Source organism: Thermobia domestica, chromosome 11, assembly GCF_964235325.1.
Source record: "Thermobia domestica chromosome 11, izTheDome1.hap1.1, whole genome shotgun sequence".
Lineage (NCBI taxonomy): Eukaryota > Metazoa > Arthropoda > Insecta > Zygentoma > Lepismatidae > Thermobia > Thermobia domestica.
The window spans coordinates 116317706-116344128 of record NC_137464.1 but is presented as its reverse complement, the minus strand read 5'-3'; the positions used below and the strand labels follow the sequence as shown (position 1 = coordinate 116344128).

Here is a 26423-nt window from a genome sequence, read left to right as displayed (position 1 = left end):
GGAATGGCCACAAAGTTCTGGTTCCGCCGGAACCGGTTCTTGCAGATCCGGTTTTCAGAACCGGTTCCAGGCCCGGATCTGAAAACCTGGTCCCGGAACCGGATCTTGAGAACCTGTTCCAATCCTTGATCCGAAAAACCGGTTCCGGAACCGGATCTTCTAGAAGCGAATCCATTTAGAGCCGAAAACCGATTCCACCAGGAATGGTTCTGGCCGTCCCTACTTCAAAGGCCTCAAGAGACGCAATGAGGCGTACTCGGACGGATATGAATTTATTAGAAAAAATATTTCCACTTGATATCGTGTTACTTCTAGAAATTTGATACAAACTCACTCCAACATCTATACATAGCAATTCACTTCCTTTCTAAGTGTCTTATCCTTTACTTGTGTGAGTAAGAAGAGATGCACAGTGGGAAGGAGATTCATGGTCATAAGAGAACGATGCGCTAAGTAGACAGCGCAGGTTCAGCTAGTTGTATTATAAAACTTAATTTTCACAAGTTAAGTAGATTTCAAAGAGAAATCAATACAATAATACTACTAAAAATTAAATTTCACTTCAAACAAGGAAATATTTCCCCGTAAAATTCACTGGGCTAAAAATAAAGATGGCGCAGGTATTCAACACCGTTAAGACATGTCTCAAAGAAACATATTTTAAGAATCAAGCTGAAGAAATTAAAAGAGATCCGTTGGATTGAAAACAAAGACATTTATTTATAAAACATAAGTATGTGCATTGACAGCAAATCTATCCAATTTTGAGTTAAATGTTGTTTTCATTCTATTGATAATACAGCTTTCCATTCACTAGCACTTCTCTGATCTTCTTCCCTCTCTTCGGATTAGCATTTCAACTTGGCTTTAAATCACGAATCTCTTCTAACATGACTTATCTTCTTAATGGAAGAGTATTTCGTCTCTTGGGCATTGATCCTCTTCTTTTCTTCCATTGCTTTTATTTCAGTATTCCTTTTCATTAGGCCAACTTTAGAACAGCTTTCCTCCTTCAGCTTCAATGGGGTGGCTGAAAGAATGGTTAGATAGGGGGAAGACAGACAGAGGAGCGCGAAAACTTCAGGAAAGACATCTGGGCCATAGGACATCGGGTCAGATGAAAATGTAGGCATCAGACCAAGTGTTAGGGCGCTGATGAAAATGCCATAAGCTATGAAGAAACATACATAACATATGGAGAGACAGGTAAGGTATGGTGTCGTGTAAGTGTAATTGTTCATATAACAATCAGCAATAGGAGAGGGTATACAAAAGTAACCGGAATTACAACACGGTATGGATACGTTTTGTAGTTACGGAATGTGCCGCTAGACATTATAGCTTGAGGTTTCCACGCCAATGTCATGAGTAGCGTCAGTCTTTGTGAAGTGGTTCCTTCTTGATACTACATTGTGTATCCTCCTACTCCTAATGTTCTGCGATTATTGTGATGTATGACCACAAGGAATAAAGAGGACGGAAAGGATTTATGGGAAAAACTGAATATCACTCTTAAACCAACTACTGGAGGCGCATACCAGTATAATTAGTGCCGATTCAAAGCCCGGATAAATGGTGAGGATTAGCGTTAGGAAGTGCATCCGGACGTAAAAACATATTGCCTAGCCAAAGCCAACATTTTGCCTAGGAAAATGATAGTGTTCTCCGGAAGCGACGCGTAAGAGCCTGCCTCCTGTGAGAAATGAGGAACGGCTACCAAGTAATGCGCGAGAACTGTTCAACAAGCTACTTCATTTACAAATAGGAACCTTAAATATGAGGTCAATGAGCAGAATAGGAAGGTAAATGGCAGATCTAATGGAAGAAGGAGAATAGAAGCACTGTTTTTTTCAGGAAACAAGATGGAGAGTACATACAGCGAAGAACCTAAGAAGCAGATATAAACTACTGTATGGTGGAGCAACTCAACAAGGCAGAAATGAGAGCAGAAATTGTCCTGACTAGTGACCTAATTCAATGTGTAGTTGGTGCAAATAGGAGTGATAGAACAATTAGTGTCAAATCGCGTCTTGAAGAAATGTTTAGTATTATGAGCCTGTACGATCTGCAAGTTGGATGCGAAGATGAAGAAAATGACACTTTCTGGAATGATTTGGAGTGAACATAACAAAGGAAGGAAGAATAATTGGCGATCTAAACGGGGATGTTAATGCAGAGGAGTTCACGAAGGTTGGAATGCTAGAGAAAGGGATGAGAATATTAAATTTTGCACAGGCATGTGATTATACTATCTATATATGTAACACATTATTCCAAGAGAATAGAAAGCAATTAGTTACATATAAAAGGAGAACAAGGGAGAGCCAAATAAATTCTTTCATATGCAGAAGACAACTTGCAAAGAATTGTAAAATCAACCACAAAGAAGCAGTACATCACAGAATCCTAGTACTTGATTGCAATATTAATGCAAAATGAAAAGAATCGCTAAGAGAACTACAGCTAACATTAAGTAGTAGAAATTCATAGATCCAAATCTAAGGTGCGAGTTCAAAGAAGCTTACTACACAAAATGCAACCCATGAAAGGTGCCAGCAAATGGTGGGAGATAAATACTGTAGTCATTAAAAAGATAGGGGAAGAAGTATTAGGTAAGACTTCAGAGAAAGGTGCTCTAGTAAATAAACACACTTGGTGGTGAGATGAAGATGTTCAGACAGCAATCAAAGAGAAAGGAGATGTGAAAGTAAAATGCGATAAATTAGGAATTAACGAGGATCGAGAACTATTCTGGAAACTGAACACAGTAGCTAAAAACAGAGTAGAATAAAGCAAAGTCAGACGCCTAGCGAAAAGTGTACGAAGAACTTGAAACTAGTAAAAATGAGAGGGAACTACTATAGATAGCCAGGGAACGAGATGAAGAAACAGAATATTTTTCTGATATTTTACAGATAAAGAATAAAAAAGGAGAAGTACCACAGGAAGAATAAAGTCAAAAGAAGATCGGAGACTACTATAAAAACAGGTTCTCATACCAGCCAAAAGAAGAAAACTTGAAGGTAATCTTGAAGAACAGTGTACTAAACAAAGGGGTTGAAGACAACATAAGGGAAAAAGAAGTAATATTAGCGGTACTCAAAACAAAGAATAAGAACGCAACTGGCCCGAGTGAAATACTTGTGGAAATATGAACATGCCTCGGCGAAGACGGAAAAGTATATTGTTAAATTTGATGCAGGGTATTTGCCGAAGAAAGAATACCTCAAAGAATGAAGAGTATAATAATACCAATTTTCAAGGAGAAGGAAGATATTCAAGGCTGCGATAATTATAGTGGGACTAAGCTAATGTCCCATAAAATGAAGATTTGGGAAAGAATCCATGAGAGATGGCTTCGGGAGGAGACATCAATAGGAGAGGAATAATTCAGATTGATGCATGTCGAAGAACAACAGGTATGATTTTTGTAATTAGACAAATGATGGAAAAATAACAAGAAAAGAAGAAAGAACTACATGTAGTGTTTTTCCACCTGAAGAAATCTTTGACTGTATATCGCGTCAAGAGATCTAAAGATTCATAAGAAGTAGGGTTGTACCAGAAAATTTGTTCGCCTCATCCAAAATACATATAAGGAAGGTATGAAGGACCAATCACTTTTGGGGTATGCTATATGTAGATGACACTGTTTAATATAATATCAACAGAAAAGAGTTGGAACAGTGCAAAAGACCTTTGAGGATAGAGGATCAGAAACCAGTGGGGAGGAAACTGAATATTCGAACTTTGGAGGAGATGGATACGAAACCGTACAGATGGAAGGACAGGTTGTAAAGAAAGTAAACAGATTTGAATACCTAGGTTTTACAGCGAATAAGAATAGTAATTTAGATGCGGAAGTTGAGAGAAAATTAAGATGGGATAGATGAAATGGAAGAAGATCTCACGTATTGTTTATAATAAAAGAGTAAGTTTCAGAGTGAAAGGAAGAGCCTACAAGCATAAGACTCACAATATTGTATGGAACAGGGACTTCGGAAATCAAAAAAAAAAAATGTAGGAGAAGAAACTAGACGTGGCCAATACGAAAATGCTCAGATGAATTGTAGTGTTACCAAAAAGATCAATGTTGGACAAGATCATAAACGAAAGAATAACAGGTAACTTTAAAAAGACTGAGATATCTAAAATATAAATGAATAAATAAAAATTATGAGAGAGAAGATTCCAGTGGTATAGTCATATTATGAGAGAAAAGGATGATTATGTCGATAAGAAAATGGGGAAGCAGAAGCCAAAAGAGGAAGAGAAAGACCAAAAGGAAGATGGATAGATTGTATAACTCCTAACTTAGAAGAAAAGAGGTTATTAGAGACTGGGGTTTGCAACTGAGTAAGGTGGAATCAAATTTTCAAAAATATCGATCCCACATAAGCAGATAAAGAGTAAAAGAAAAAAGAAGACAGTATATCACCGTCCAAAGTTCATGAGTAGAACAAGCACTTTCGCGAAGAACGGACGTCGCTCGGGAATGACAAGCAGGATTGTGCACCGAAGCGTGTTACAGACCAGCATGTTGCTAGAGTGGATGAACTCATCAAGGAAATGTAACAGTCGTCGAGTAACAACGAAATTTCAGGCTCACCCTTCAATCCTTGTAGTCATACATCATACTGGACGCTATGAGCAATAACATACACAATGCAATATCAATGATAAACAATTCCAACTCCAAGCAGAACTGACGCCACTCGGCTAGTGACATGCTTTCCGTAACCACAAAATGCGTGCATGTTGTGTTGCAATTCTGGTCGGTTTGGGTATTCCCTCTTACTTACGAACTGAAGTGCTAGAGTGCGCGTATTTGGAAATATCAGTGTAGTGTAGTATATTTATGTAAAAGAATGCGGCGAGGTTCAGTGCTAGAGCGCTCACTTCTGATGAGTAAGTCCGTGGGTCAACCCCAGCTCCAGCCAAGTAAGCTATATGATGGACAAACACCGTGTGCATGGATTTTCTCAGGGATTTCCGTTCCTCCCACTTTCGTCATTCCATCATTATCATCCATCTCATCATCACCGTCTTCCTTAGCCTCAGTGCATAATTGTGGGACGTTAAACTAAAAAAAAATAAAAATAAAAATATCTACAAATTGCAGGTGTCTTCGGTTCCACTATCTGTGAAAGATCAAATGGTTTCGATTTCATGTTAAGCTATAGATCCACGTCTCATGTAGTATCAGTCATTAAGGAAGAAAGAAAAAGACTTGAAAATAATAAGTTGTTACTATGTATATGACTTTTACGTATGAAAGGGTGTCATTATGCGTAGTACACATGTTGATGACTAGAAATATGTAAAGTCGAGATTACGATACGAGATGATAGAGGCAGTGATTGAATTAAGCCGGTATGAGTCTGTATGGCACACTGGCGGTAAATTGAAAAGCCAAAAGCTCATACCAGCTGTAAAAAGTTAAAAATAAGCTTTATAATATTGAAGTATATCAAAGGCATATCTATGGATATAACCATATGGGTAGTATTTTATTTCCAACATAACTATTGAATTATGGTGAATGTCGGAGTAAATGAAACGAATAGTTAGAAAAGAACAGAGTATTGGGAATGAAAGAAGAGCGGGATAGAAATTTGATAAAAAGATGTAGAAACAAATTATAATTATTAAAAGAAAGGTATGGTGAAAGCTTCAGGAAGTAAAAGAATTGGAAAATAAATTATAGAAAAGTGATTATATCAAAGAAATTGAAACAAAAGAAAATAACACTAAACACCTAATTCAATTGGAATAAAAGTTGTAGAGAGAGAATGAAAAAACAATTATAGATATTATAAAGAATATAATAAAAATAGGATAACAAATGCATGAAGGATAACAAATAATGATAGGAATAACACTAGATTTGGTAAAGAATGGATTAGACGGTTGTCACTGTTTCCGAAGTTCAAATTAAGATCAAAACAGGTTATGATTTATACGTCATTCATGGAATTTGGTGGATGAAAGAGAAGACTAATTTACATCATTTCTCTATATTATGTAAATTGAATGGTATCCTTGTACGGTTTTAGGAATGGAGAGAAAAACTGTAAGAAGCAGACTTACTTTTAAAAAATAAATTCGTAGCTATTTATAGATGCGATTGGAATTATATTAATGTTTGATGATTGTTGGCACGAAACTGTAAGGCACAGTCATCGAAAAAGTTAGGATTATTTGGATATCCCCAGGAGGCAGTTAACAAGTATCTTCTAGAAACGACGTAATGGATGTGGGTGTCGCAGTGTTAAATGTGTGTGTGTTAGATTTTTGAGTTTAACATTCTTTCGTTAGCAATGAGGCTATATGAGACATGAATTACAGTTTAACATTAGATCTAAATAACTTGAGCTCCTACCGAAAATCGGACCCGGATCTCCCGCGTCAAAATGTGTGTGTGTCATATCTATGTATGTATCTATCTATCTATCTATCTATCTATCTATCTATCTATCTATCTATCTATCTATCTATCTATCTATCTATATGTGTATATGTGTGTGTGTGGTGTGTGTGTGTGGATGGGTAGGTATTTGTGGGGGTGGGGGTGTTACTGATGTAGATGGGGGGTGTAGTTTAATATATTTATACATATGTACGTGTGTATGCGTGCATGGAAGTGGTGTCGTACGTGTATATGTTTATGTGTAGATGTGTGTGTGTGTCAGAGTAATACCAGTCTGCCTCTTAATTGGGATGTCTCTAGACTTTAGTGGCATTGTCTCTGTAAGACATCCCACGCACCCAATCCAATGCCACCCAAGAAAAAAAAAAAGATCAATATGTAAAGTGTCGATTTTGAAAAAAAAAAAGACGTAACTACATCCGACCGTCTGCCCAGCGGCCCAAACGCCCTCCTTCCACTGCCTGTTCCCCTGTCTGTTAATCCAACCACCATCAATCTTCACCTTTGACCTTTGAAGTCTCTGAAGATTGATGGTACACTATCCCCACCCACCCATTGATCCGACCACCCCATTTAATCAAAGCTACGTAACCTAAAATCAGTTCTGCATACCCCTAGTGATCTGAAAATTTGAAAAGAAATAGATTTAACTCGCCAAATATTGAGAACTATTAAACACATTTATAATGAGAAACAAATAGAAACAATAGGAATTTATTCTTAATTCAAACCATACATAATATATAGTATACATGTAAAAATTAACAATTGCTTGCTTATTTATGTTAGATATTATTTCATTAACTGCAAACTAAGGTTACCAAATACAAACTATCATCAGAAGGGTCAAAGAACTAATGCAGATTAGAATTGAAAACGTTGAAAGAAAACCAAGAGAAAAAGATACATTTATTTTTTCACGAACAAATCTTTTTCAAACCAGGATAGTACCAAATCACTGAATGTTTTAAAGGATTTGTAGTTCAATGTATGGACAATCCACTCTATTCACTATGATTATAATCTATTTACTAACATAGACTGAAATTTTGAGAAATTCAGACATTATAAGTACAAAGAGTAGTTTTCTGCAGGCCAAATAAAGTTATTAAACAATAATGCCCTAAATAACTATATCTGCAGATTATTCCTTTTTTTTTTTTTTTTTTTTTGTCACTTCTCAACCTCTTTCGTACTCTCAATACCTCTTTCGGTTAAATTATTCTTTTTTAATATTAACTAATTTTATTTGTTTGAATTTTCCATTTCACATCTATAACCTTAGGAACAAAGATGATGGTGAGAAATTATGATTATGATAATGAAATCAAGAATAACATTTTATAAAACTGAGCCCATGGCATCTTAGCCTTTTACCACAGAACACTTAAGTATGTACCTACTACAAAGTATTCAGTAACATTAGTTAACATATGGACTTAGATGCTAAACTATATATTTTAAGAAAAAAGAAAAGAAAAGAAAAAGAGTGAGTGTCAGCTCGGGGTAAGGTTCGTCATCTCTGTAATATTACGAAGTTTACCATATTTTGTTACTACATCAACCACCACTGAATTTTGTATATTATGGTTGATTATTATTACTGATGAATAATCTTACTTATGTTTATATAGTCCCGGGTTCGATTCCCGGTGGGGTCACTCGGTCGAAAAAGTGTAACAGCTTTTTCAGGCCAGCCACCCTGAATGAGGTTTTCCTGGGTTTTCCTCATTCACACCAGGCAAATGCCGGGGTGGTACCTAACTTATAGGTCCCAGGCCGCTTCCTTCCTTCCCCAATCCTTTCTTCCTTCCCTTTCCCCGGATTGTGTGCTCGCCGAGGGACGTCATCCCTCAAATCGTGAAGGGCTAAATGGCCTTAGATGCCGAAAGCCCAGAAATCCAAAATATCCTATCCTATCCTATCCTTATGTTTATATACAGTACTAATTGGACATTGTCTATTGCGTGTAAGGTTTAACGGCAATAGAATATTTTACGCGCCCCCAGAATAAAACTGTCGTAACTCTGAAATGTCAATTTTAAAAGTAAGCCAAAGAAATTTGTTATATCTAAAGGAACTTCATTATCTCGTCTCTTTTTGAAAATTGTAACGTTATTTCAATATGTATATTAATAATTATTGCAGACAAAGTCTTTCTTAAATACATACACATTGCAATTAATACACGTTAAAAATTGATAACAATTAAAAATCTATTTTGAGTTACGACAGTCTTATTCTGGGAGTGCATTTAGTATATCGAAAAGTTCTACGATGGAATGAACTGAAAGAGGAAGATAAGATTGCTTAGGATGAGAAAGAAGATTGTATACTGCGCGCTGAATTTGACAAGACCATAAACAAACAGAAGAAATGAGGTATTGATATCGTTCCAACAAAACTTATCAAGGACACAGGTTGTCAAATACATAATGATCTGTTTTGCCAGTTGCAAAAGGATTTATGCCATAGAACAACTTCTGGAAGGCTTTAAATAGTGTCTTACTGTATCATTACACAAAACAGCGTCTGGCGTCAAATGTGAACGACATAGGACTATGAGTTCAGTAACGTGACGAAAATATTAACGGCCAAAGTTCTATGGACAACTGAAAGAAAGCTGTAATCTATCATTCAGATGATCAATTTGAATTCAGAAGAGGAAAGGGAAACGCGAAGGAGTATTGGGTTTGCATTTAATCTTGAAGAACAGGATACGAAAGATAAATATACGTATATTGCCTTTGTCGATGTGGGAAAGCCACTTGGTAGAGTTGATTGGAAAATAATGTTTAGAATGCTGAAACGGTTGAGCGTAAATTATAGAAATAGGGAGTTAATACAACGGTTGTATAGAGATGAAACCCCTGTGATAAGATGTGGCGAATATATTGAGGAAGATGCTGTCAAGCAAGGTGTAAGGCATCCTGCGAGGTTCCCGGTAAGGTGTAAGCAAGGTTCTTTATCACCTATTCTGTTTAATGGATATATTCAATAGAATGGACGAATTATGAGAGAAAATAAGTAAAAAAAAATGGGCTTGGGCTTGCAAATGACTGGTTATGGACTGGTTGACACCAATCATATGACTAAATACAAAAGAAGGAGATTCTGTTTAATATACTACCCAAGATATTTTTCATGGAACGAGTTGTGCTGCAGAAAGAAAATGAAATAAAAATTTTTAGTTGATATATGCACGTGAATAAGTTTGGTGAAAAAAGTTAGGAAGTGGAAAAAAATAGGAGAATCTGCGGGAATAATGTCATTAATTTGAACACACATGGCCCGAGATTAAAGTACGATACTTTAAGCCAGAAGAGAATATTATACCACTGAGATGCTATTCTCACAATTATGTGGAAGAAAACTAGAACTAAAAATATAAAGCAAAATTTTTTAAGGACTAATACTACAAAACCCATATGTTCCTTTTGTTTCCTTATACCAATCCAACTTAAAGTATGAGAACATAGTTTATGATCAATCCAAAAATTCCAAACGAGATTAGTTCTTCGCATTATTTTTGTTATAAATCATATTTACTACCCAACCAAATATGGACACGACGGCAATATATCTGTTTCGAAGATGGTGCAAAAAATGTAAGTACTCCACTGCTGACAGACGTCATGACACAACACACATATATGCATATATACATATGGGCCGCCCGATTGCACGTATGTATATATGCATATGCACATTGCACCGCCCGATTGTCATGGATTCCCTGCCAAGAAGTGATCAAGGTGCCAGAAGAGACGATAGTCGATAGGAGAATCGTCAGTAGAACAGAAGAATATGGTTGGCTAGGAAGGGTTTCATACTGCAACTTATAGAGAGTCTGCACGGTCCTTCAAGAGTAATATGGAAGTTCATTTTTGTGAAACAAAAAGATCTCATATCTGTTACACATTGTTGGATGATTGTGGACAAGGTTTCGGTGATTTGATGGAGTTCTCCACTATAATGCTCAGCAGTGACGGTTTCACCTCGATGGAGAAAAACATGATGCGGGTGAAGAGGTGAGTTTGGACGTTATCACGATCCAACCAGTCCTGACCGTCTGTGGTTGTCGCAGCAGAACCGTTTTTCATCCAATTGACACTCTGATGTAGGAAATCTTCCCGGTTATTAAGTACACTCAGAGAACTGCACACTACCAGATGAGAATCCTTGTCGCCCAGTGTCGACTCATGTGACACCCACTCCAACTGTTCCTCCTTATCGATTACAGGAAGCCACCGAACAGTGGTAGAGTCTACGTCCAACTCGACTGCAATGACACAAACACTTTTTCCAGGGTCCGCTTCCACGATATTGCTGAGGGGCTCATCAGAAATCCCTTTTGTTGATTGCTGTAGTTCTCATTTATCAATCCCTAGTTACAGGCAAGAAAATGCACTCACTGTTGATGTTTTTCGCGACTAGATAGTAGAATGTCTCAGTCAGTTTAAGCTCATAAAGGATAACTACTCATAATTGTGTGTTAAAAGTCATAGTTTGTACTTGTAAAGAGTAAGCACTCACAGCTGTGTGCTCTCCATGATGCATTTTCAAACAACCCTGTTGAACAATACACTTCATCTTGACTGACTGGGCACCTCAGTTTGTTTCGTAAAGATCTACTGAGTTTATGACGTCGTACACGTGATTTCGGCTTATCCATTGGCTGCATTATGGAGAGTGGTTTCCCCTGCAAACATAAGAGCAGACATTCCGGTCGTACAAACGAAAATATATTGTATTTAATTTATTCTCTTTTTTTCAAATGTTTTCTATCTTTCTTGGAAAGTGGTTAAATTCTTTCTAAACCCCTATACTATGTAGAATCAGTGATTTTAATATTATCGCTAAGCATCCTCGTGGCTATACGCATCTTCGATGCTCAAGTCCCGGGTTCGATTCTCGGCTGGAGATCATGTGGTTCGGATCACACACTCTAGGTTCATGTCTCATATAGCTTCGATGCTGAGAGGGACGCTAAATCTAAACTCAACCAATTAATAACATAGCTAAATGAATAATAACCACTACTATTTTGTCTTTCTATTATTTCAACCCAGGAAGTATTATGGCCGATTAGACGGATTTCAGTTGGTTGGTGTGTGGTCAGCCCTTCACATCACTTCGTTGTTGTCTCGTTCTGTATAGACTGGAGTTCCTTTCCTTTTAATCCAATGGTCCCGATTGTATCACGATGGTGAGACAACAAAAGAATGCTATGCATTCCTCAGGAATCGAGCTCGATACCATATTTCATGACAGACATTGCAAGAAGGCCCTGTGGTTCGATGGGAGCATGACAAATTAGTAAACCGTTAATAGAAATAAACATAAAGCGCTGAGATCTTCGAGAATATGAGTAGCATTTTAAAAATATACATAAAAATTACACCCTTTGTAATCAAAACCAGGATTTCACATTTAATGAGAGACTGGGAGTAAAAGAAATGCCTATAATTAAACAAAGATAAAGAGACAGCTTACTTTCTTGAGAGGGAAGAGATACATCTTGCTCTTCTTTATGTTGAATTACAAGGTAGTTCGCAAGATTAAGGTGACTCAACCATAGTTTTTTTTCTCTGAAGACATCTAAAACCTGAAAAGAATGAAGAATATTTAAGTTTTGTTCACTTTATTCAATGATATTTAAGAAGTTATATGTTCTCTGTAAAAGTTTTCTTACCTTGTTTACTACAGTAAAACCTGGCTTCAACGGACCCTTTATTAGATGGAAAACTGTCTTAAACGGAAATATTTCACGGTCTCATGAATTTTGGAATAAAAAACGCCTAAAAGTCCCTTCATTAAATGAAAACTGTGTTATGTTGACAACAGAAGGCAAAATAAACCTTTAACGGAAAATTCTGAGTTCCGGACTGCAGCGTTTAGAAAAAATAAGGGTAACGTGTGCATAGCATATATTATGTTTATTTGAAGATTTTGAGTATTAATTTGTAGAAGAAAGAAGTACTGTAATTGAACAACGTACGTACAGCAATATATTTTCCCAGTATGTCCGTTATAAGCATATAGTTTTAAGGAAAATTCTACCTCCATCAAGCGGAAATCTTACTTTAACGGAAAGTTTTACGAGTCCCGCTTGATTCCACTAAAGACAGGTTTCACTGTGTTAGATTTACAGTAAGTAGGAATTCAACATTCTCAATATCAACAATTTAGAAATCAACGGATTATCCCTTTCATATCATTTTTTCATTGCAGTTGTTTTTACTTGCTCTTTTTATCTTGTCAGTCAAAATTATGGATCATACAATTCAATAAATGAATAACTAATAAACATAACTAATGAAAGTAAACCATAATAATAAAAAGACCATATCCAAGAAACAATGTGTGTAGTTAGTTCAAAGCATTGAGTTCACTCCTCCTTCCACTCCAGTGCAGAAACGGTTCCTTTTTCCATCCAAACAACTTGAATACAGTGACACCTGTCAAATTGGGTTTTACAGAGCAAGAAAAGTGTACGCAGTGTGAATCAATCTCTCACTTATGTAGCAGAGTGAAGGTCTTGTAGTAAGGCAAAATGCCTATAAGAAGATACGTCATGGCTCTGACCCATGGAAACTTTAGAACAGTGTCAAAATAATGGCTTTGTCATGAGACGGGCCAATGTTAGTGATTTAATTAAACGTTATGCATAGCATTCTTCTCTACAACTCTTATTACCAAAGGAATTTGCATCCAAAGAGGACATTAGTGGAACTTACAAGATCTGTACTAAAGAAGATCTGAGATATGGCTGCCTATGAGAATCCACTACCTCAGCATGTTACGGTGAAACGGTTACATGTGGTCCAATCACAGTGAATCGTGCAATCTATCACAAATTGAGGCTGTAAACTGTCCGCAAGGGCAGCTGCATGCGTTAACATTATGAAGCAAAAGAGCAAGGGCAGAAGGATGTACGAGCGCCACCTATTTAGTACCGCTGGAAGTTTGTTGTGACCATGCAGGAAGCTTAAATTTACGTAAAGGTCAAGGATTTGTGGAAAAGTCGGCCATCACCTACACAGCTGTTCGTCAAAAAGATCTATGTAACTTGGTACATCAATTCAAAATATCTCGAAAGGTTTTATGACTTTTGCTTTCTCCTGCTATAGAGGAAAGGTCGAATCACAAGTCAAAATTAATGCTGCTTATTCACAACATGTTTTATCCCCAATTTATACAAATGAAATACGACATTGTATGGCTATGACATCCATTGTATGGAACTGCACCAGGACCATGGCCATCGGCAAGGGAAGGGTAAACGCTAAGTAAAAGCAACACTGCTATCACCATCTGCTTTCCCATTCATCTCATTTAAGTAATGCCCAAGTTCAGCAATGATTATACAGAAATCGATACATCAGAGAGATTAGGGCGTTGGGCTGTGCTACTGGACAGTTCTAAGGAAGCTTTTACTGGTGAAAGCAAGGTGTGTGTAAAATTGACTAACAGCTTTTAACTCGTGTCTTCTGAATTATTTCTTTTGATTGCCTAACAATTACCACCAAATAAGATGAATTCACATCTTTCCGATAAGTGAAAGCGATTTAACTAACTCTTGACTTCGGGACGGTCATTTCAAAGGAATTTGTGAGAGTCTGGAACTGCGATAAATTTGAACTTGCTCAGCGAGTTTCCTGAAGCACAATTGAAACGATTATATGTATATAATCTTTGACTCTCCAACAAGTTTGTTTCTTGTTCTGAAAATAAAGAGAAAGATGCTACAGTAACTTAATGTTTAGATCTATCATTATACTTACTAACATCCATAGCATTTAAAGCAGGCGTAGACAGCAGTTCTAACGTAGAAGCTGGTTGCAAAATCCACAACTATAACATCCATCAGTAACAGCGACACTTCATTGCAGGTACTGGATATTTCAGTTCTTTGAACATGTAACGTTAGAATCTTCTGCTAATTGCATGTAATATTAAGTATGGTAATCTCAAATGCACTATAAAGAGTTAATAGCAAAGTCTTGAAGAGGTTAAAGAGTGTTGAACAGTCAATCATAAGCGCTGAAACATTACAGAATCTTCCCTAAAATAATCACGGGAGGTTATTCGATAGCAACTTTGTACTCTAGATTCTTCTTTGTATGAACACTACCAGTTAAAATTTGAATTTCTTTGTTTATTCACAATTTAAACCTCAATAATTTTTGAGTTTTCGTGTATACTGTTCACATGCAACTAGTCATAAAATATTTTGTACAAAATGTTGTCTTGGTGTAAGTATATTATGAAGTTTTCGAAGTATTCCATCTCATATCGGGACTTCCTGTCCATGTAGTTTATAATTGATTGAGTATATATTTTTCCATCTTCAACAACGTTATGTCCATGGAAAAAAAGAAGAAAAATATTGTGTTGATGAAGGTTGTATACAATCGTATATTCTTTCAACTTCATCTTTTCTAGATTCTTCTAGTCGTTTATTTGAATTGACTTGTTCTTCACTTTGCATTGGCATTTATTGGCAATTAAAAAAAGTCTTGGTGTGTGATATATATTATCGATTTACACAGTTTTAGTTCCTTTTATATTTAAAACCTGATAAATCCCTTTGAAATTAGAAGAGCAACTGTTTTTGCAAATGCAATGGTTTTATATCGAATGTTTCTTCTCCAAATTTAGTTCCGTTACAATCTTCTGATAAATGGATCACAAAAATTATAGAACCCGTCTTAAAATTAACATTTTTTTTTTTTTTTTTTTTTTAGCATATTAGAAGCACATCAGATCAGCATTCAAAGCAAGGAATTATCGTATCTGTTTCATAGATGTGTTACTCATGATCATGTCAAAGCTATTTGCTTTATCGAACTGTATTTTTCAGTATATTTTACTAATTTCTTTCCATAATATGAAGTTAGGCGGTATATTATTCTCTTAATCATCCAACCCAAGCATTTCTTGAAGATGTAATTAAGGACTATATGTACACATTTTCTCTCTGCATTACAAGTTATCTCTGTAGGTTTGGTACTCCTGGCACAAAGAATATCAGTTCTTTTCTTTAATTCCATTCTGCGAAGAATATATCCAAGGTAAGTTTAGATCCATTACTCTTTCTAAACACATGTAACTCCTTCTTCTATCGTTTTGATTCCCTAAGGAGTATTTTTGGATTCAAAGGAAGACCTTTGATTGGTAGATCTGACGAATGAGAATCTGCCTGTAAAGACAAAACGCTTTAAAGAGTCTACACTTCTTAAAATATTAGGTATTTCAATTATGTTGTCTATTAATCAATGTACCATCATCACATTTTGGAAGAAAGTGATTACTAGCTGAGAATTGTGCTTTGCTTTATTGTACTTATGATTGCATATTTCATCAATAAGTATAAAACATCAATATGATTTTGTCGATGAGTATGTTGCTAGTGGAGAATATCTTTTGACAAGAAAACACACTTGTTGTTAATGGAGCAAGCTTTCATAAATTCCAGTGCTTAAAATTTATTAATATCTGAATAAATTATTATTTCGTATATTCATAATTTCAGACTAAGAATCTAATGAAAACAAACGACAGCAAATAATTACATTTAGTAGTTAATATTGTGTGAACTCTCAAACTCTCTGACAGGAAGACAGAACGCACTAATCGCCCAACACATCAAAGACTTATCTGTTCTTAAATTTTCCGAAACACATTTCGCTTTCAACTATGATCATCAGAAATAGAGTCCCCTCTTAGGGAGCTACTATTAATATTTGTAATTACTATTTTGTTTATTATTCTTGTATATCTTATGTATTCTTAATTAATATAGATTTAGAAAGAAATCCCGGTCGGGTAAATTATTACAGTATATATAATCTACAGTATATTAATTCTTATCTTTAATATAATTTTGTTTAGCTTAATTGTTAACTAACAGCAGTTTTCTTCTTTACGAAACAGATTTTTTTTAACAGCTCACTTAGGGGAGAGTCAGTTACGAACGCTAATCTTGCTTTTTTTTTTAAAAAAAATCGTTAATTTTCAAATATTTTAAACCAAGCGTCTGGCTGGTGACCGTTGACTGTGACTACAATATAAGAGCAGGAGAATCATAGATGGGGGAGGATTAGACTAATCTGATGTTTTCGTTAAAATCGCGATTCTTTAGTATTCTTCTACCAATTTTGGGGGGATATGCGCGATAAATGGTTCTCTCCTATAAAGGGCTGAATTCATTACTTCCAGATAAAATGATCCGAGACATTTTTTTCCTCTTAGTATGAATAAAAATTTACTATAGGTTAGTCTTTGGGCATTTTCCTTTTTATTTTCCCATAAAGGTTATTAGAACTTTTTTTTGAAGTATTTTGAAGCTTTGTTTAAACCTGATGCATCTATACCAATCTGAGTACATTGCTTAGAGAAAGATACTTTGGGGGCTCGTTTTCGTTTTTTATATTTTTTATTTTTTGTTAATCAACTATTCTATTCCTCCTGGGTGCACACAGATGTTAAATGAGCCGCTTATACTCTGTGGACACAAGTTCTGTTCTCGGAATGTTTCCTTAAACGAGGAATGGTGATTAGTGAATGGGGGACGAACTTGGAGGTGGCAGAAATAAACTCTGAATAATTCAAGTACAGTAATTAATTGTAAACAAATATAAATTTACTTTCATAATTAAAAAAAAAAGTTTAAAACCTCTGTTTGTTGGGGAAAAGTTTCTTCTAGTTACGCCACCCAGAGTTATAATTGACCCAGCACACATTACGGAAGAAGTAGAAAAAATAATCGTGCAAATATAAAATAATTGTTTCTTCCATCAATATACGTATTCGTTTTCTAGCTACTTTGTACTCTATACAGATAGATCTGCTTGTATGACTCATGTAAACAAAATCTCTATAGAACTATAGCAAAAGCTATAATTTTCATAACAACTGTTTGAGACTCTACAATAGCAGAATGACCCTTTAGTGCAATTGAAATCTGAGCAGAGAATTCGGTTAGATAATGTTGTCATTTGTGACGTGAAATTGCAATAGATCTTTTCGCTTTTGTTTTCCAAAATGTGTTTGATGAAGTTATTGGAGTGTAAAACACCGTGGGAAGGAAACTATAAAATAATATAATGAAAACATTAGTAAAATTCCCAGATTACAGTCAGACGAAAATATGTGTAGGGGTGATTGCTTATTCCAGGGATAGCATATGCCAGGAACACCGCACCTGCAGCCCTCCTGAATTTCTTTGGCAACTTTTTCTTCTTCCAGTGAAGTCATTTTTCCAAGAGTGATTTGCATCCCATGAAATAATTTCGTACAGGAATAAAACAAGTTAGCGGGAAGGTCATTTATGTTTTCCGTGTATAAAAGTAATTTTTATGTTCAATATTTGAAACTATTTACCCTGCTACATATAAATGAAGGTGACAAGCAAATACTCCAGTACATTTATAACGTCCATCCACTGTTTCTACATTCAGATGCTCTTCATTACTAGAATTTGATTTTGTTTATGAATAGGTCAATGATTGTACCGAAGGACATGAGCCTTGATGTACCAAAAGACCATGGGCGGAATTATGGGGGACATGGGGGGAATTGTCCCCGAACTTTTTGAGAAAAAATAAAAATGCCACCTATAAGATGGCCACCTACCAAGACCTCCGAGACCGACCAAAAAGTCTGCTCCCCACTGCCCTCCCACCAGACAATTCCTAGCTCCGGCTATGCGAAAGACAATACTTTGGATATAATGATCACTATTTTTTTTTCCAATGATCTTGTCAATATAGCTAGTTTTGGAACCAATGTCTCTAATTGCATATTAATTGTATGTTCTTTCAGCAAATGGTCTATTAAAACTGTGAAATGCGCCGGAGTTCCTTTGTATTATCCTAAATGCTCTCAATAGTGTCAAATAGTTTCCTTTTAAATGCGATTCAGGGTAATGAAACGTAACCTAAATGGTGTTATAGAGTTATAGCTAAAGCTATTATACATAAAATGAGTATGTCATAAAACACCATTTACTTGGATTTAACAGGCTTGACAGCCGTATGCCAAAAGTAACACATAATCTACTAGGGGATCTCATTTGATGTTATTGAATTTTAAATAAAACATGAACACATTATTTTTTTGAAAGGCACTGCAGACTAAAGTTAAGGTATAAAGCTGTGAATTACTTTTGGTATGAGCTTTTAAAGCGTTTGGCGTAAGAGTTCCCAAGTCTCGGTTTGGCACATCATCTTGCTTTGCAAGTGAAGATCCATTATCTCGCTGGTCGATCAGCTGATGTGAATCCATCAAAATATGGTTCTCCAATCCCTTTCTGTGGTTGATAGTTTTATTCTCGGTTCGTTTTTCGGACCCGATCTTCGGTCTCTTCCAATTGCAAATATGGAAACTGGTACTTAGTGTAATATCTACAATTATGACGAAGATAGCCGTCATCTCGGGTGTCCATGAAGGTTGTGAACCTCAGATACGTACGTCTTCTTGAGACCTTCTTTGATGCCATCGTACCACATCGTGGAATCTTGATGTAGCTAAAAGGCGGAATGAAACTCTTGACGGTGACCAAAATTACGGAAGAGTCTGTGAACTTTTTTCGTCCTCATTAAAAAGTTTTAATTCTACTCCATCAGCAATCCATTATATTTCCACAAGTTGACACATGGGGAAGCAAAATACAGTCAAAGGGGTGCAATGACAGGAGAGAATAAGGAATTGCTGTAAAAGACAAAAGTAGCGAAAGTCGGCTAAGAAGTCTGCATAATGTACCTGAGTTTATTGTACAGAGAAAATTAATTAAAAAAAAAAAGTTACAAAAGCGCTCAAGACAGCTTGAGACCACATCAATAATGTGTTTATATATATATATATAAAATAACGATAATTCCTTGAATTAACATCAACGGGGATCGAACCCATGGATTTTTCGAACACAATCATCAACAATAGGGAACAGGAAAAAGTCACATGGAGTTGGGTCATATGATTAGGAGCAATGGTGTTCGACGGGTGATGTTGTCTTTCTGCAAGAAGCTAAACACCATTCCTTAAGTGTGATACAGACCGCTGTCATAGTGCAAATGCTGCTATCCAAATGCCCATTTGTCCGGACGTTTACGTCGAACGGAATCGCGTAATCGTCGTAACACAGCTGCGTAGATCTCCATATTGACAGTTTGGCCACATAGAACAAATTTACGATTGCGATCCCGAACATGCCAATAAAATACAACACAGTAACATTTTCAGCAGGATTGGCCTTCTCTGGCCTTTTAGGATGATTTCAATGGGATGACATTAGCTCGGTTTTCTGTACCCGTAAACCCATCATTCATTTTGTATGACGATCCAGAATTTTCGGATCATTGGCGGCTGTTTTCTTCAATCCCCTGCGATGGTGCCATGAGCGTTCTTTTAAAACTATATGAGAATCCTCGACAGGAATTTCGCTAATACACGCCTAGATCTTCATGTCTGATTTGGTAAAATTTGGAGTCAATTGAAATATTTAACGCCCCCGTAGTTTCACGGACAGTCAGTCTATGATGGAATTTCTCGGACCGAAAGCGCGTACGCTAACCGTAGTCACAAAGCTCTACACTGATTTGAATCCCATCAAATTGTCAGTATATGTCTCATATAAACTCAATGCTGAAAAGAGGCAATGGACAATTATGTAAATTGAAATTTTGTATTCATGTTTTCGACATACTAATGTGAACGTGATGCCTTTAATATTTTTCTCTAATTACATCCCTCACTGATAACCTGTAAATAAAGGTCAATAGAAGAAACACACTTATTTTATTCTACTTGATAAGGAGCTTACCAAAGCTGCCTACACAGCACACGTGACCCACTAGGATCAAGACAGATTCTTTCGCCAGTTGAAGGAATAACATTCCTTAAATATGTAGGGTCACACAGTGACATCAGGGAAACATAGTCTGGAAATAAAATGAAATAAATAATAATTGGCATGCAGTTTAAAGTAATTTATTTATTTGTTTAAAAACTCCGAATAACACAGGGTGCCCAAATTATAATTGAGAACTTTTAAATTACAGATTAGTACACATTTATTACAGATGTATGACAGTTATTACACATTTCAACAAACGGGTCTTTTGGTTAACTAAACTTTGCGACAGTAGTCGTAAGTTTGTAAATTTGTGTATTTGGTACTGACGGTGCTAGTGTACCTTAAGAAAAAGTACAATGTGCGTATACTATGAAGTGTTATGCAAATGCAATGGAAATTTCGCCGTGTATTTTATAAGGATTGTTTGTCATGTACCATATTATACTGCAATACGTTGACTTAGCTGACAAGTAAACCTTACGTTTGGGTGAATCGAGTTGCTGACTGAGACACATATGAGAAAGTAGTACTATATGTGGTCAGTATTTCAGTGAAGTTGTAGGTGCGAAGCTCCAGGGGTTTAGGAGATACAGCTACCAGAACTTCACATGGGAGTACAGAATAGTCTTCATACAGTTGGAGGTAAAAGCTCTGTAAGACCTCTTGTAACAACAAAAGGTGAATAACAAATGTATGGGCACATATTAGGACTAGGGAGAAGTCATATAGTAAGGGTATACCTGACGGCGGCCATCTTGAAATCCGCCATTTTGAATTAAGGTTAAGTTTCTAAAATAGGAATAGGGTCATGTGATACATGATTTAAGGCGCAAATTTAATTAGCAGAACAATGGTGACGTTAATTTTGATTTACGCGCAATTGGTAAAAAGTTACAGGGAAATTAAATATAGTTGCAGCATATGTATTAGTCCTTTACCCCACCTTGTAAATTTTGTGTTAATGTTAATAATTAAATAAAAAGCAGGTGGATAAATATTAGGTCTATGGTAAGAGTTGCCTTGATGGCGGCGATGTTCAAATCCGCCATTTTGAATCAGACAAATGTTTTAAACAAAACGCATAACAATGACACCTTATTAATAGGAAATTTTACCATAACTACAACGGTATAACCATTTTTGCTTTATCATTAACCAGCACAATATTAAATGGATCGCTCCTTACGACTACTACTTTGACGGAATTGTTAACGACAAATGTGTCAAGTGTAACTCGATTGCCTTTGTCAGATGTGCTCACTGTGAGCAGAGCATTTGTGTAAGTCATGTACTTCTTTCTGAACTACATATTGATTGTACTAATTGAGGACTTTTCTGGAAGAAAGACCCAAGTTCAATTATGACTCAATTCCACTTTGGTCATTTTTCCTTAAATTAGCAACTTGTTTATGCGATAACAAATGCTGGTTAATGATAAAGCAAAAATGGTTATACCGTTGGAGTTATGGTAAAATTTGCTATTAATAAGATGTTACTGTTATGCGTTTTGTTTAAAACTTTTGTCTGATTCAAAATGGCGGATTTGAACATGGCCGCCATCAAGGCAACTCTTACCATAGATCTAATATTTATCCACCTGCTTTTTATTTAATTATTAACATTAACACAAAATTTACAAGGTGGGGTAAAGGACTAATACATATGCTGCAACTATATTTAATTTCCCTGTAACTTTTTACCAATTGCGCGTAAATCAAAATTAACGTCACCATTGTTCTTCTGATTAAATTTGCGCCTTAAATCATGTATTACATGACCCTATTCCTATTTTAAAAACTTAACCTTAATTCAAAATGGCGGATTTCAAGATGGCCACCGTCAGGTATACCCTTACTATATGACTTCTCCCTAGTCCTAATATGTACCCATATATTTGTTATTCACCTTTTGTTGTTACAAGAGGTCTTACAGAGCTTTTACCTCCAACTGTATGAAGACTATTCTGTACTTCCATGTGATGTTCTGATAGCTGTATCTCCTAAACCCTTCGCACCTACAACTTCACTGAAATACTGACCACATATAGTACTACTTTCTCATATGTGTCTCAGTCAGCAACTCGATTCACCCAAACGTAAGGTTTACTTGTGAGGAAAAGTTCTAACGTGATTTTTTGAACGTCGAATAATAACAGAGATGTTCTTGAAACAGAAGAATCGTCCTCTTGATGAATTACTCAACAATGAGTGATTATGAAAGCATTTTATGCAGATTTAACTGAACATATGAATGACTTTAATTAAAATTACTAGAAGAAGACCAGGTTCTGCCTGATTTATGCTCTGACACTAAGTCCCTTCGACAAAATGGTTTTGTTTCAATCCCAATTTAAAAGAAAAAGTTTCACGCATTTTAATACATGACAAACATTCAGTCTGCAAACTGAGACTTCATTTCCAGTAGATTTTGCAATAGAAGCTTTGGGTGCTTTAAAAATAAATTTTTGAGTCTCGTTTTTCAAATTTTGATACAACTACAAACGACATTAAGATTTTTTCAAAATCCTTTTAACGCCGACATAGAGGCTCTTGCCCCAGAATTTCAATATATTGAAAATGATTGTTTTGCAGTGTAGCGATAGTTTTAAAGAAAAATATTTAAATTCCTCATTAGTGAAATTTTCTTAGAGTTTCCCACTCACACAGGTTGATCAGTTACACAAATTTGCTCCAAGCATTCTTTCAACTTTCGGAACTGCTTATCTGTGCGGAAAAAAAAAAAAATATCCAAAATGAAATATACAAAAAGAAAAATATTTACAGATTCAAGTTAACTGATGAGCATTTGAAGTTACTGTTGGTAATTTCCACTAGTAAATTTCATCCACAAATGGACAATTACCAACGGAAAATTACATAAATCTCATTAATCATAATTATAATGTTTAATTTAATTATATGAATTACCTATGTATGTTTGCTACTTATTGTAAGTTTTAGAATAAATTTCATATCTTTAATTTCAGTTTAAATGTTGAATTTTATTATGTATGTCAGTTAATGTGTTTCTTAATTGATCAAATATAAAATCTGATTATTATTTTGTATGATTTACATAGTAAATTTTACAATTCAATCAAAATACACTGGCACCCCGAATTGATGCACTGAGAAAAATCCATTATCCGGACAGCGGTATATTGTACAAATACAAGGATTCGTTATGTTTACTAAGGAAATCTGTACGGAGCGTACTTTATCCATATACTACACAGGTACTGCCTTTTACCCGCTTAGATATTACATCATTTCGCTGCAGGATGTCTGACATCTAACAATCTTCTGTATTTTACATACATATACGTATGTTAAGTACTTCAGTTATACGTTATATACGTCCATCTGTACGTGAGATCCAGACCGCCTATAGACACTCTTTCTTTCGCCATGGCTGACGTCATTGAACTAGCGTCTTTTGCTTGCGAAACGAGGTTGTTACAATCGGAAAAGAAGAGAGGAAGGAAACAAAACCTGGGTAAGTGCACTAGTTAACTATTACTTTAGTTAAATATTCCATTAATTATATATTCTTTTAGTGTAACTTGCTTTAGTATAGTACTAAGTAAGTAATATAGTTTATGACTACAACTCGTTAATGATTGAGGAGAATGGAATGGGTGAATCTGAATTTTGAGAAATCTTTGAATATTAATGTTTTGAAACATTTTACGTTACAAGGGAGCAAAATGAATGTTATGTGTTTATTCATTCCGTTTTATATGTGACGATTTATTACGTGGTGCAGAGTTACTACAGGACTGCTTAACATAATTGCTAAGAAACCGTTTTCAGCGCGAAAATTCCCTTGTGTAGTGAAGATTTAGGCTTTAGGTCTCTGGGCTTTCGGCATCAATGGCCTTGTTAGCCCGTCACATATGAGGGATGACGTCCCTCGATGAGCACACTATCCGGGTAAAGGAAGGGAAGAAAGGATTGGGGAAGGAAGAAAACGGCCTGGGACCTATATGTTAGGTACCACTCCGGCATTTTCCTGCTGTGAATGAGGAAAACCCAAGGAAATCTCATTCAGGATGGCTGGACTTAAAATCTTTTGATACTTTTTCGACTGAGGAAATCGATCCCCAACGGGATCGAACCCGGGACCGTTCGCACCGAAGGCGAGAGCGTTAGCAACTACGCTACGCGGGGCCACTTGTGTAGTCTAGAAAACTCATTTTTATTAGGATATTTGCATTTTTTTTTTTTACTTTTAGTTTAACGCCCCATGATTGTACATAAACGTAAGTGAGAAGGTGACGATGAGATACATGATAATGGTGGAATCAAGAAAATGTAAGGAAACTGGAAAGTCTTAAGAATAACCACACCTACAGTGTTCACCAAAAGGCTATTTGTCGGGAGCAGGAATCGAACCAGGGACCTAACAGGTAAGAGGTAAGCGCTCTACTACAGAGCTTTCTTTTGTTTAAAGAACTTGTTTACATTGAAATATATATATTTGACGAAGATATTGATATATTTTACAGCCTCACTGAAATTTTAAAAAAAAAATTAGTCAGGGAGAGCTTACTTGTCAGGTTTTTATTTTTTAAATTTAATTTGATTTGATTTCTATTTATTTATTTTTGCTTGTTATGTTCCCTAGTTAATTAATGTTTGGGTTACTGAGAATTAAAACCTTTTTAGTATTATTGTTATGGCATCACTTTGGAACCAAAAAGTTTGAATTTTTTTTTTTCTTGTGTTTTCATATAGGAAGTTGGTAAGTTTGTGCCTTAGCATTGGTTTGGTTTCTACTGTAGAACGTAATTGAAGGTCATGTTGAGTTGAGTCTTGGCGGGTTTGAGTTCGTGAAGTGTCAGGCACTGATTGTGCCCCTGTCTTCTGTCTGTGATGTTTCCTGGTTTTGGGCAGTGACGTATTTATGTTGAGGAGTACCAACGCAGGCCGCGTAACTACAACACAGCTTCAACAACTACGAGTGCCAGGCGTTTGAATTTCACCCTTCGTTCCGGCGTGACTAATGCAGTATAGTACTAGGTTCAAATTCTATGGCTGGTAAAAACGGTATGGTAAGAAACACAACGTAATAGTTATTAGTTTAATTAGTGTTTCTTCATAGTATTGTTTCACTATTTCTAGAAGGAATTAACTATTAACGAAGTAATGAATAAGCAAAAACACACTTTGATTGACGTTTACGATTTCTCATACTCCATTGAGGATGTTTTGATCCTCAGTTGCGCAAACATCCAGTGTGCGGTTTTTTTTTTTAATTTTTTGTTGCTTACACTGCCTTACAGATGAGGGTTATAGTTAAGGAGCCGTACTTCCCATTTAGGGAAGGACGAGAAACGCCATACTTTCAGGAATTATTCATTGACTATCTAGGACAGCGTTTCCCAACCGGTGCGCCGCGGCACACTGGTGTGCCGTGAATGGGCCGCTAGTGTGCCGCGAGGAAGTCGAAGCAAATTATTAATTCTATAGCAATCAAATTGCAAGACGAAGGAAAAATGTATATTTTTATTTCACATTACTATGAACCTCTACTATGAATCTACAACTTTAAGTTTCATACCGTGTTACTTTTCTGTACATTTTTAATGTTGAAAATATATATTGGTTATCATTGTTGTGACTATTATTGCTTCTTTATTGTTGCAGACTATTTTGTAACTTGAAAATTTAAAATAACATTCAATCCTTTCGACAAATTAAATACATTTGTATTTTAAAAGTAAAAAAGATTTGTTTGTTCGTTCGTTATTTAGTGATCTTACTTCTTAGTGAAAGGTTGGATACAGTTTTCGAACAAGAAAGCTTAGTTTTAAAAACCTGAGTCCAATATTTCATTGCAATTGTTTTATATTTTTAAATTAGAATGAAAAATAAGCATAATAATTTACCACGGGGAAAAAAACAGTGATTGAGCTTTCTTCTCTGTGAGAAGGAGATCAATAATCGCAGAAAAAATACTAGTTTTATATTTACAAATAATAATATCTATGAGTGCGCCGCGAGAATTCAAGTTACATCCGTAGTGTGCCGCAAGTTGAAAAAGGTTAGGAAACGCTGATCTAGGATGTTAAAAAGCAGGTAATAGACTGAGTTCTTGCCCTTGTACTTAGGGTGTTTAGGTAGTGCAACA

At 35.8% G+C, this 26423-nt stretch overlaps 1 long non-coding RNA gene across 2 annotated transcripts; it reads right to left on the bottom strand.

Annotated features, from left to right (window-relative positions):
* Positions 1 to 708: 708 nt before the first annotated feature.
* On the bottom strand, positions 709 to 20749 carry LOC145664378 (uncharacterized). Of its 2 annotated transcripts, none has more exons than XR_014127423.1 (3): positions 20259 to 20749; positions 11927 to 12038; positions 709 to 7052 (listed from the first exon to the last, which is right to left on the bottom strand). It is a non-coding gene; the product is annotated as an uncharacterized LOC145664378 (long non-coding RNA). The 2 variants fall into 2 exon arrangements; XR_014127424.1 differs by lacking the exon at positions 20259 to 20749 and adding an exon at positions 14218 to 15104.
* Between the last annotated feature and the right edge of the window lie 5674 nt (positions 20750 to 26423).